Source organism: Notamacropus eugenii, chromosome 1, assembly GCF_028372415.1.
Source record: "Notamacropus eugenii isolate mMacEug1 chromosome 1, mMacEug1.pri_v2, whole genome shotgun sequence".
In the NCBI taxonomy this organism is placed as follows: Eukaryota; Metazoa; Chordata; class Mammalia; order Diprotodontia; family Macropodidae; genus Notamacropus; species Notamacropus eugenii.
Window position 1 is genome coordinate 443,992,764 of NC_092872.1, and position 12,415 is coordinate 444,005,178.

A 12,415-nucleotide genomic window follows, 5' to 3' on the forward strand; every position below is an offset into this window, starting at 1 on the left:
AAAATACAAAAAACTAGACTTGCCCCACACTTCTCATAGGTAAAGTTATAGTTGGAACTAGACAGTTGTGAATAGCAGTTACAGTAGCAAAATTGAGTACAGTTTTCATTAGTTCATATTGTGAAGGTGATCATGCTAACCATGTCACCTGTGTCCATGAAGAGCAACACTACCAGTCATGTCAACTGCAAGCAACTAATAGAGAAAAATAATTCAATTAGAAGAAGAAATAGTAGAAGTACATAGTGTTGACCTGAAAACTTGGTTAAAGAAAAGGCAACAGGCTAAATGTATACATTTTATGATTTAATTAATTAATTGATCAATTCCCTATTAGAGAAAATGGTAACATAATGCATTATGGAGCCAGAAAAATGTCCTGGCTACCCAGTACAGAAATCTTCTGGCTTATATATGTTTTGCCATGAGAAAGGAACTCTCTTAGTTGAATAAATCATAAATTTAGTAAGACAAGAAAGCTTACAAAGTAGTGTCTGTTGGGCCTTGCAATTCCAGGCTGTGTAAACATATGTCTCTGTGACATACGATAAGAAAATCCCACCAGGCTTCCTGTCCTAAACAGACCTTTGAAGTTGTGGTATCTTAACAGAGTTGACAAAGCTGAAGTTACAACCCAGGCCTTATCACTAAGATGCCAGAAGAAGGGTCTGGTAAGGAAGTTCCATTTGCTTGCTTGACATCAAAAGGTATCCTCTAAGTTAAACAAAGGGGACTATTAGGTCCAGGCTCTTCTTAATTCAAACTTTGACCCTTATTAAAGTCTAAAATTTATATTAAATATTATCAATAGTCAAAGACCATAGTGCATTCTTTTCACATCTAGAAAAGTCTAATAAGATTATAACAAAAAAGGAGTTAAGGACCTGGATAAAATTTTAGAAAAGTTAGATATGATGGATCTGTGAGGATTATGAATGAGAATAGAAAAGAATATAATATACTTCTTAGCTTGGCAACTTTACCAAAATTGGTCATTTATTAGGACATAAAACATCACAAATAAATGGGGAAAATAAGAAATATTAAACATATTTTACCAACCAAGTTAAATAGTATTCAATAAAGTCATTGAAGAAAATATTTAAATTAGACTAAGTAATTTAATCCTAAAGAACTGTTGAATCAATGAATAAATCATAGAAATAATAGATTATTCAAAGGAAATTACAACAATGAGACAGTATACTAAAATGTCTGAGATACAATTAAAATATTCCTTATAGGAAAATTTGCATCTCTAAATGCTTTCATACACAAATGCGAAAAAGAATACATCATTTAATCTGAAGACTATTTTTTTTAAGAAGGGACAAACAACAAATCAGAAAATCCCAGGTAAAGACTAAATTTGAAATTTGAAAAATCAAAGACATTAGCAAAATTGAAAACAAAGACTCAGTTTGATAAATGAAACAAGTTTTAAATACACATACACTGACAAATATAATCTGGTTTTAAGAAGAGGACACCAAAATGTCAGTATGGAAAATGAAATAGCAAAATTCACATCTGTTGAGGACTAAATAAAGGAAACTATTAGAAACTATTTTGTCCAATTATATGACAACAAAAGAGATAACTTTTGCAAGAAATGAAAAGGAACAAACATAGTAATTAGAAATCATTTTTACTCAATTATATACCCTAATGAGGGTAGTTGAGTATCTGAGAGTTTTGCCTCAAGTAGACCCTTTTTAGCATATTATGGCAGAGGTATTACACAAGCAGTACGTGGACCACCAACAGCCTGCAACATTCCCAAATGCAGTCCTCACCAGATTAAAGAGTAATTGGGAAATATTTAGCAAAATAAACAAAAATACAATCAAGTCTAGAAAATGTTACTATACCATTTTCTAAGTTAATGTGCATCCTACAGGGATCCTTACGTATGACTTAGTGGCTCCTTGTTGCTATTTGTGTGTGACATCATTGGTCTGTGGATCCTTTTTCAATTTTGCAATCTTTAGATTCTGTGATATTTACTATCACTCTATGAGGAAAGGAAGGCATGTATTTTTATCCCCATTTTACAGATCAGGAAGCAGTGATTCATATATACCCAAATTCTCACAGTGTGAAAACCATGGCCACAGTATAGCAGGAATTAAATTTCTCAGATCTATGCTGTGCCCTGATGATGATATGGGGAAATAGAGGCAGTGGGTATTTGGAGGCTTAAAGAGAAGGAAAAGGAGGCCCACCACTGAAAGACTGGCTGGCATTTGTGGATCCTTGTGGCAAATTAATCTACTTTCAGTGAGACAATAAGACCTGCAAAGATGTGGCTGTGGAGTTGTTATTCTTATGAGCTGTCCCTGATGGATATTTATTTTTTTGTCTATAGCCTTCAGTAAGCAAACCTTCTGGAAGATACATGATGGAGTCATATGTAAGCCTGTTTCCTCTTTCTTTTTGTAACTTGTATGATGTGGTTTTGCTTTGTATTTTCCCAAGCTCTCGTGGGGTCAGTTTTATATTATGTTAGATTGTGATAATGAGGTTTTCCAGAGACAGACTGCATCTCAGACACAACAAGTTTCTAAGATTCTAACCAGGAAACCTCCAGATGAGTTTGAGTCTCATACAAAAATAACATATAAATAGTAAGTGGTAGAGTCATTTTAGTAATTCATCTCTTCCAGTTTTCAAATGATGCATTCTTTGTTGTATTCTTGGCTTGGGCATAATCCAGAAATGTGGGAAAGTCTCCTGGCTGTTTTACCTCATGGTCTGGCATTAACTCTCTGTTTGTTGACCATGTGGAAGGTTTTATTTAAAGAAGCAAAACCAGAAAATATCCTACAAGAGAGAACTTGCTGTAACCCAGTTCCTAATATTTCCCAATGAGTGTTTCCTGGTGTCACTTTCAGAGTTAAGGAGAAGACTCATTTTTGTACTCACACTCGTGTTATCAGCACCTTGGCCAGTGATTGTGGTAAAGCTGAGAGTAGTTGGCAGCTTCATTACTGAAGCCTGGCCTTCATGTAACTGAGTGACATTGTGCCATTACCATCATATGGCATGTGGGGGCAGTGTTACCAAAGGCTATTATAGGATGTGACAAATTTAATCTGGTGTATTTTTGGAAAGGGTGCTGCTCATCACATGTGATTGATAGGAATCATTTCCCTGCACCCAATCAGGAGAGAGAGAGAGAGAGAGAGAGAGAGAGAGAGAGAGAGAGAGAGAGAGAGAGAGAGAGAGAGAGAGAGAGAGAGAGAGAGAGAGAGAGAGAGAGGAATTATCTGCCTGGGCTTCTTCTCTGAATGTTTGATGTGTGGAAGCTCTTCATTTTATCCTTTTATGAGAAGGGTAAGGGCTGAATCTGTGATGAGAAGGCTGTTCAGACAAAACTTACCGTGGCATTTCTAATTTAGCACTGGTTCTGCTGCAGTATCCTAAGTGCATGTTTTAAAAACAGACATAATCCTTGCTACCTGCTGATACTGATTCTCTGATGTGCTCTCCTGTCATTTCCCTCTGATCTATGTCCTCTTTAAGCTTTTCAGAGTATTATTTTTGGAAGCTCAAAGAGGAAGATTGATAACTCTCCTTCCCTGACTTGGACAAATCACTCCACCTTTGTGGGCCCAAGTTTCCTTTATATAAAGTGAGAGGGTTGGACTATAAACTATCCAAGATTTCCTCTAGCTTGAAAATCTAGTTCTTTGGGTTATATATTTGACTCTTTTGACTTCATGCTTTTGTTCTTATTGTTTCTTATCCCTGGGATTCTCTTTGCCATCTGTTTATTGAATTCCTACTTATCCTGTAAAGTCTACCTTAAGTCCCATGTCCTACAGAAAGTGTTTTCATCCATCTCTTTAAAAGTAACCTTCCCCCTGGGCCTTAATTTGATCTCCAATACTCTAAGGCATTCAACAAAGTATAGCAAAGTATGTATTTGTGCTGTATGTATTATATTGCACATGATCTATTATGACATATAATATAGTCTGTTAGAGTTACCTCTCTTATTCCCCTCCTAGACTATAAATTTCATGAAGGCAATTGGATACATATAAGTTATTAAGTTTAGAGTTTATTGGTCAAGCACTGTGCTTTGCACACAGTAGATGCTTAATGAATGTTTGTAGGATAAATGAATGTCAGTGTTACAGAGTAACACTACCTCTTTCTATTTGAATGTCCATCCCGGAAATTTTTAGTCATTAGTGGTTTGCACCTTTGAGGAGCCATATGGTTATTGAAAAGGATCTGCAAACCCAAATGCTCATCTAGCATTATAATGTTAATCTTTATGTAGATCTAGCAAGATGCACATTGTGAGCTCTGTGTATAAATTCCATTGAAATTCACAAAATGAAAAGTTGTTTAAAAGAACTATTGAATTCACTGAAGCTTTCTGTCACTAAATGTTCACTACTTTTCTTAAGCAATACACTTCAAAAACACAACTACTATACTGGCTGTGGGGGATGATGGTGGGGAGAGGCTATGAGTTTTTTTCAAGTTAAAAAGGTGCTTTTATATCTGAAAGAAATCAGAATCATAACTTTAGAGTTTGCTTTTGTACTGCTGCTGACTGAAGAGTCCTAGCTTCTGACTCCACATACTCAGAGTCATTTATATTTTATCAAGCCCAGACATTCTTTCAAACCTTATTGGAAGGGAGATTTCCACCACCACCCCTTCACCAAGAAGAACATCCTAGATTTCAAAAGCTTCCAGTCTGCTTCCACTGGTCCTTAGTTCACTCTTATGAAGCACTGTAGAATATGGTGAAAAGCAAGGACATGCTCAGGAAATAAAATAAACACAGGAGCCAACCCTTCTCCATCCAGACAACATAGGCTTCAACAACATCTGGGTTTCTTAATCATTCCTTTCTCCTCATTTCCCTCCTTTCTTTGTGTTTTAGTATTCTGCTTTCTCCAGGGTCTATAGACCCTTGAACAGTGTTCTCTTCAGCAATCATACCTCTTTCTGGCATAGATGGAAGCCATTCCATAGGTAATTCAATTAAATTCCAATCAATATTTAATGATCTTATAAGCATACATTAATTGTAAGCAGGCCATTTACCCAGAGATTGAATCCATAGATGTCATAGGATAAATCATATGCTACCATGCCTGTTTATGGGAAAGGCAGGTGGTCAGAGTGAACTTTGGATTGTCAGAGGATTGGCAAAAAAAAATCAGAATTGAGTTGACTAGCAAAGGATCAGGATGATTGAGAAAAAGATGATTTTATATATCTGTGATGTTATTGATATGACTACTCTCTTCTTCCCTTGTTGGAAATCAATGCAAATTCATGCCTTATCCTGTATAATTCTGAAATTTCTCAAAAATATTTCAACCTAGCATGCAGGAGATAGTCTGTTCACTCTTTTAGAATTTCGTGCAAACAGTGAGAACATTAGAATACGCACGGCTATGAGAAACAGTGTTTGGCATATAGTAGGAACTAAATAAATGCTTATTGATTGATAACAACACAGACTTATATAGCACTTTATATTTATAAGGCATTTCCTTCACAAATACTGTACAAAGTAAGCAGTTGTAGGAATTATGATCCATTTTACAGATGAAGAAATTGATAGTCACGATGGTGAAGTGATTTGCCAAGTTCACATAAGCAGTCAGTAGCAAAGCCAGAATTTGAATCCAGGTCTCTAGACCTAGAATTAAATGAAATAATATGTATGAAGTGCTTTGAAATATAGGTGCTAAGCAAATTCAAGTTCCCACTATTATGCTTTCCACCTGCTCACAAAATTACATTATTTTCTTTACTCTATCCCTGATAGGTGGCCATCTAGAGGGTTCTAGACTCTGTTAAAAGATTTCCAAAAGCAGACCATTTCACTTTTAGACAGCTCTGCTTGTTAGAAATTTCCAAGTTATTTTCTTTAAGTTTTAATTACACTGAACCAAAATATGCTTCCCCGAAACACTTCTCACGTCTTCCCTCTGAGTACAATAAGTATCAATTGAATCCTTCCCCACATTAAAGCTCTGTCCACATACTTGAAGACAGTTATTTCCCCCATTTCCGATTTTTCATCCTCCCTTTCTTCAATGTTCAGCCATATGTTGTGATATGTTCCCACATCAGCTTGGTCACCCTCCTCTAGACAGCAAACTGCAGGTTGTCTGTGTCCTGCCTAAAATGTGGAGCCCAGAAATGAATGTAGTGCTTCAGATGTGGTCTGATTAAGACAGAGGGCAGCAGGACTGTCTTCCATTCTTTGTGGACACTTGAATGTCTCTTCATGCCTCTTTAGATGGCAGGAGATTAAAATGAGATGAGCATTATCCAGGACTTACCAAGCTGGGCTGAGGCAATGTCTGACACTGTTGCTTAGGGAATGTCTTCTTCTGCAGTAAAGGAGTTCCCAGAGAGGAGTTACCTGAAGACTACTATGGTGTAGACACCTGATGATTCTACACAAGGAATATTTACTGACTTTAGAGGCTCTGAGCTCCTCGTTAAAGACAAAAATGGAGTGATTGCCTCTGAGTCCCTGGGGCAATACTGTTTCTTTCAGGTGGAGATTCCTTTTCTGCAGGAAGATTTGGGAATAAGTCCCATTACCAAGACTTTTATAGATTTGAAGTAATTTAATCCTCACAATAATCTTAAATATTAGATACAGTAGGTATTATTCTTTGCATTTTACACATGAGGAAAACAGATTAAGAAAGGCTAAATAATTTTTCAAATGTCATACAGCTGGGTCAGTGGCACTATTTCAACCAAGGTTTTCCTGAAGCCAGGTCTAGAACTCTTCACTATGATGCATTATCTTTTTAATTAAAGATCATTAAATTTTTCTAGAGATAAATGTTTTCTTTTCTAGTCATCTGTTTCAAATTATTTAAATATCTTAGTTTCAAATGCTTTACATAAATCCACATGTGTTATATGAGTAAAAAGATTTAACTTGCTGTGGAAGAGGGGTATAATTTATGTACATTGGAATGAAATGAACTGACTTAAAAATCATCAATGCTCAGTTCAATTATTGTGTTTAGCTTAATTCAAGATAACTTGTGATTAGGCTTTAAATACAGATTTGGACATAACTGAAATGACTGAACAACAACAATGTAGAGAGATTTGATTTCTTCTTCTGAAATCTGCCTGTTCATATCTTTTGATGATTTATCAATTGGGGAATTATTCTTATTTTTAAAAATTTGACTCAGTTTCCTATATATTTGAGAAATGAGTCTTTTATCAGAGAAGTTTGTCCTTAAATTTTTTTTATATTACTTCATTGTTTATGGTATCCTTTAGAAAAATTTGGTTTCCTTGCATGTCTCTTTGAATTAAGTCTAATTTTCCTTTTACTTTGTCTGAGGTCATGATTGCTAAGCCTGACTTTTTTACTTCAACTGAAGGATAATAATTTCTTTCTGGCTGCTTGAAATATTTTCTCCTTGACCTTGAAGTTCTGGAAATTTTCATTTTAGGATCCCTGTTAAGAGGTGATTGGTAAATTCTTTCAACTTTACTCTCTGCATTCAAGATATCAAGAAGTTTTCCTTGATAATTTTTTGAAATATGATATCTAAGCTATTTTTTTGATCATGGTTTTCAGGTAGTCAAATAATTCTTAATTACTTCTCCTGGATCTGCTAAATTATTTTTTCAATAAGATATTTCATATTTTCTCCTATTTTTTCATTATTTTGACTTTGATTATTTCTTGATGTGTCATGGAGTTACCTCTTTTTCCATTTGGCCAAATCTGGTATTAAGGAGTTCTTTTCTTCAATGAACTTTTACATTTCTTTGGTCATTAAGCCAATTTTTTGAAGTATTTTCTTTTATATTTTCTGGCTTCTTTTATCCAGATTTTAATTCTCTTTTCATAATTGTATTGCATCACTCTCATTTCTTATCTTAGTTTTCCTCTCACACTCTTTTCTCTTTTTTAAAACTCTTTCAGAAATTCTTGTTGTACTTGAGTCCAATTAGCTTTTTCTTTGAGGCTTTGTAGCTTTTTAAAAAAAACATTGTTGTCTTCTTTTGAATTTATGACTTGGTCTTTTCTACCACCATTGCAGATTTTTATTGTCAAGTTATTTTTTACTGTTTGCTCATTTTTACAGCGTTTTCTTGACTTTGAACACTATATTGAGGTTGGGCTCTGCACATCTTGGGGGTGGGGAGGCACTTTGTGCCTGCTGCTTTCGGAGCTAGGTTTGGGTAAATGTAAGTTTTGGGTGCTTCCTGGTTAGGTCCTAGGTTCACTTAAGCAACAAGCAACAAGCCCTGGTATTAGCTGGGTTGGGAGAGTGTTTCAGTCTCAGCTGTAGGAACTTTTACCCTTAGGATAATGAGGGGGGTTGGGTGTCTGGGAACAGAGAAGACTAGGGTTTGTCTTCAGAGGAGGATACTGAAGCAAAGAAACCCTCATCTCCTCCAAAGAGTAACATCCAATGGTCACCTGCTCACAAAGAATTCATAGAAGTTTATTTTTAAAAACATATTATTTATTTATTTTTCAGTTTTCAACATTCACTTCCATAAGAATTTGAATTCTAAATTTTCTCCCCATTTCTCCTCACCCCCATACCAGGACAGCATGCTCCCTATCCACTCCTTGCCCCAGTCTGTCCTCCCTTCTATCACCCCTCTTCTTCCATGTCCCTTCCCTCTATTTTGCTGTAGGGCAAAATAGATTTCTATATCCCATTGCCCACACATCTTATTTCCCAGTGCATGCAAAAATAATTTTTAACATTCATTTTTAAAGCTCTGAGTTCCATATTCTTTCCCTTTCTCCCTCCCCACCCACCCTCATGGAGAAAGAAAGCAATTTGATATAGGTCATACATATGTAGCTATGCAAAACACTTCCATGGGTCATCTCCTGTCATCCTGATGAAAATCTGGTCACTAGATTCAGATGGCTCTGGAGGAGAAGTGAGGCTGGTGACTTGCCCAGCACTCCCTCCCTTGAAACAAAGTCAAGTGCAAGTCATGTAGTAATTTCTCTGATGGCATGGTCTTCTTTGGCAATGAAGGATGAACACAATCCTGTGAGTAGAAGCAGCTGGCTGAATAGGGACCCAGCTAGCTGGGTAATTCAGCTCCTCCTCTCCTGTCTGACTCCCCCTCCCCTTCCTTCTCCTCTCCAAAAGAAGGTAAATTTGGATGGGCAAAAGACGCCCAGTTGACTTGGGTTTTACTGACCAGTTTCCTTCCCTTCCCTTCCTTTCCCTTTCCTTCCCTTCCCTTCCCTTCCTTTCCTTTCCCTTCCCTTCCCTTCCCTTCCCTTCCCTTCCCTTCCCTTCCCTTCCCTTCCCTTCCCTTCCCTTCCCTTCCCTTCCCTTCCCTTCCCTTCCCTTCCTTTCCCTTCCCTTCCATCCGCTCCCCTTCCCTTCCCCTCTTTCCCCTGCCTTTCCTTCCCTTTCCTGTCTTTTCCTATCCCAAAACCTTAAACCTATTGCACTTTAAAACTGGGATGCCAACTAGCCCCTGCCTAAGGGTTCTTCTGGGCCCTCCATGCTTTAGAGTGATTTTCAATAGTAACTATTGCTGTTTCTCTCCCAGTCTGATGTCTTTCTTTTTTTTTTTTGGCCTCATTAAAAGGGCCATGCCCTGGCTACTACTTAAACAGTCCTATTCAGTGAATGGACTTTACCTCACCCTAATGGGTACCTGCAACGACCTTGACCTAAACGGCTCAAGGTCTCCCAGTGCATCCTGGGTCATCTCCTGTCATCCTGATGAATATCTGGTCACTGCATTGAGATGGTTCTGGAGGAGAAGTGAGGCTGGTGACCTGCACAGCTTTCCCTCCCTCAAAACAAAGTCAAGTGCAAGTCATGTCATCATTTCTCTGATGGCATGTTCTTCTTCAGCAATGAAGGATGAACACAATGCAAAACACTTCCATAACAGTTATTTTATGAGAGACTAACCACATTTCCCTTTGTTCTGTTCTGCCTTCCATTTATTACATTCTCTCCCTTGACTGGTCCTCCCACAATAATATTTGCTTCTGATTATCCCTTTCCCTAATTTCTTGTCCCTTCTATTAACTTCCCTCTCCTATCCCAATCCCCGCTGCCTTCCTGCAGGGTAAAATAGATTTCCATACTCAGTTGAGTTTGTGTTATTTCTCCTTAAGCCAAATCCCATGGGAGTAAGGTTTGCTTGTTCCTTTTCATCTCCTCCCTTTCCCCCTACATTGTAAAACCTCTTGCTTGTCTCTTTTATATGAGATGATTTGCTATATATTTTACCTCTCCTTTTCTCTTTCTCCTAGTACATTCCACTCAACAGTAAATTTTATTTTTTAGGTATTCTCCCTTCATATGCAGGTCACCTTGTGCCTGCTGTCTATCTATATCTATGTGTGTATGTATATATGTATATATATATATATATTTGTATACACAAGCATTATGCATATACACCCATATACATATATATCTCTACACATATACATACACACACTTGTGTACCTTAATACTGAAAAATGTCTCATGAGTTACAAAGGTCATCTTTCCATGTAGGAAGGTAAGCAGTTCAACTTTTATGACTTCCTTATGGCTTCTCTTGTTTACCTTGTCATGTTTCTCTTGATTCTTGTATTTGAATGTCAAATTTTCTATTCAGCTCTGGTCTTTTCAACAATAATGTTTGGAAGTCCTGTATTTCATTGCCATTCCATTTTCCCCCCTGAAACAGTATATTCAGTTTTGCTGAGTAGGTGACTCTTGGTTTTAATCCTGCCTCCTCTGACCTCTGGAATATCGTATTCTAAGTTCTTTGATCTCTTAAGGTAGAAGCTGCTAAATACTATATTATCTTGTTTGTATTTCCACAATACTTGAATCATTTCTTTCTGACTATTTGTAATATTTTCTCCTTGATCTGGGAACTCTGGAATTTGGCTACAATATTCCTAAGAACATTCCTTTTGGGGTCTCTTTAGGAGGTGATCCATTGTTCCCAAGAATTCTTTCCATTTCTATTTTACCCTCTGATTGTAGACTATCAGGGCAGTTTTTCTTGATAATTTCTTGAAAGATGATGTCTACGTTCTTTTTCTGATCATGGTTTCAAGGTAGACAAATAATCTTTAAATTATCTCTCCTATTTTTCAGTTCAGTTGTTTTTTCAATGAGATATTTCACATTGTCTTTTATTTTTTTTAATTCATTTGGTTGTGTTTTATAATTTCTTGATTTCTCATAAACGCATTAGCTTCCATCTGCTCCATTCTAATTTTTAAAGAACCATTTTCTTCAGTGAACTTTTGCACCTCCTTTTCCATTTGGCTAATTCTACTTCTTAAGTCATTCTATTCCTCATTGGCTTTTTGGACATCTTTTATCCTTTGGGTTAGTCTATTCTTAAAGGTGTTAATTTTATTCAGCATTTTTTTGGGTCTCCTTTAGCAAGCTGTTGACTCATTTTTCATGATTTTCTTGTATTGTTCTTATTTCTCTTCCCAATTTTTCCTCCACCTCTCTTACCTGATTTTCAAAATCCTTTTCAAGTTCTTCCATGTCCTGAGACCATTTCATATTTTTTTTTGGAGGTTCTGAACACAGTAGTCTTGACCTTGTTGTCTTCTTCTGGTTGTATGCTTTGGTATTCCTCTGGTTGTATGCTTTGCGCTTCCTTATCTGAAAGGATGGAAGAAAAATACCTTTTCGCTAAGAAAGTAACCTTCTATACTCTTATTTTCCTCCCTTTTGGTGATTTTCCCAATCATTTACTTGACTTTTGAGCCTTTTGTTAAGTGGAAGGAATCCTACCTCAGGGTTCAGAGGTTTTGTGTGGTCATTCTCTGAGATATCTCTAGGAACCTGTAAGTTCTCAATTTCTCCAAAGTGGCATAGTCAAGGGAGAGGTGTTTCCTCCTCTTCTGGCGTATGCTCTGCTCTGTGAGCAACCACAAGCACTCTTTTTTGACCTGGAACTGCAAGTAGTATTCCCTCTCTACAGCTGCCAACAACTCTTCCATGCCAGTGCTCCTCCTCAGTACAGAACCACCACTCAGGACTGAGACCAAGATTAGCAGCTGTATTCCCCACTGTCTGTTTGCCTAGAGCTCCAGAAGTGGCTGCTGTTGCAGTGGCTGCAACTATGCTGGGGCTGGGGCTGGACCACATTCCCCTCTCACCCAGGTGAGAGGTTTCTCATTGAACTTTGAAGCTGTTTCTGTGTTTGTGGGTTGAGAAATCTGGAAATCTCAGTAGCTGCCCATAATTCAGTGCCCTGAAGCCTGTTCCAGTCCCATCTGTGCTGGCATACTCCATGCTGGGCTGGGCTGTGGTCCAGTCCAGTGCAACAGAACCTTCTTGTCAGCCTTCCAGGCTCTCTTAGGCTGGAAATCTGTTTCACTTAGTCATTTTTGTGGTTTCTGCTGCTCTAGAACTTGTTTTGAGTC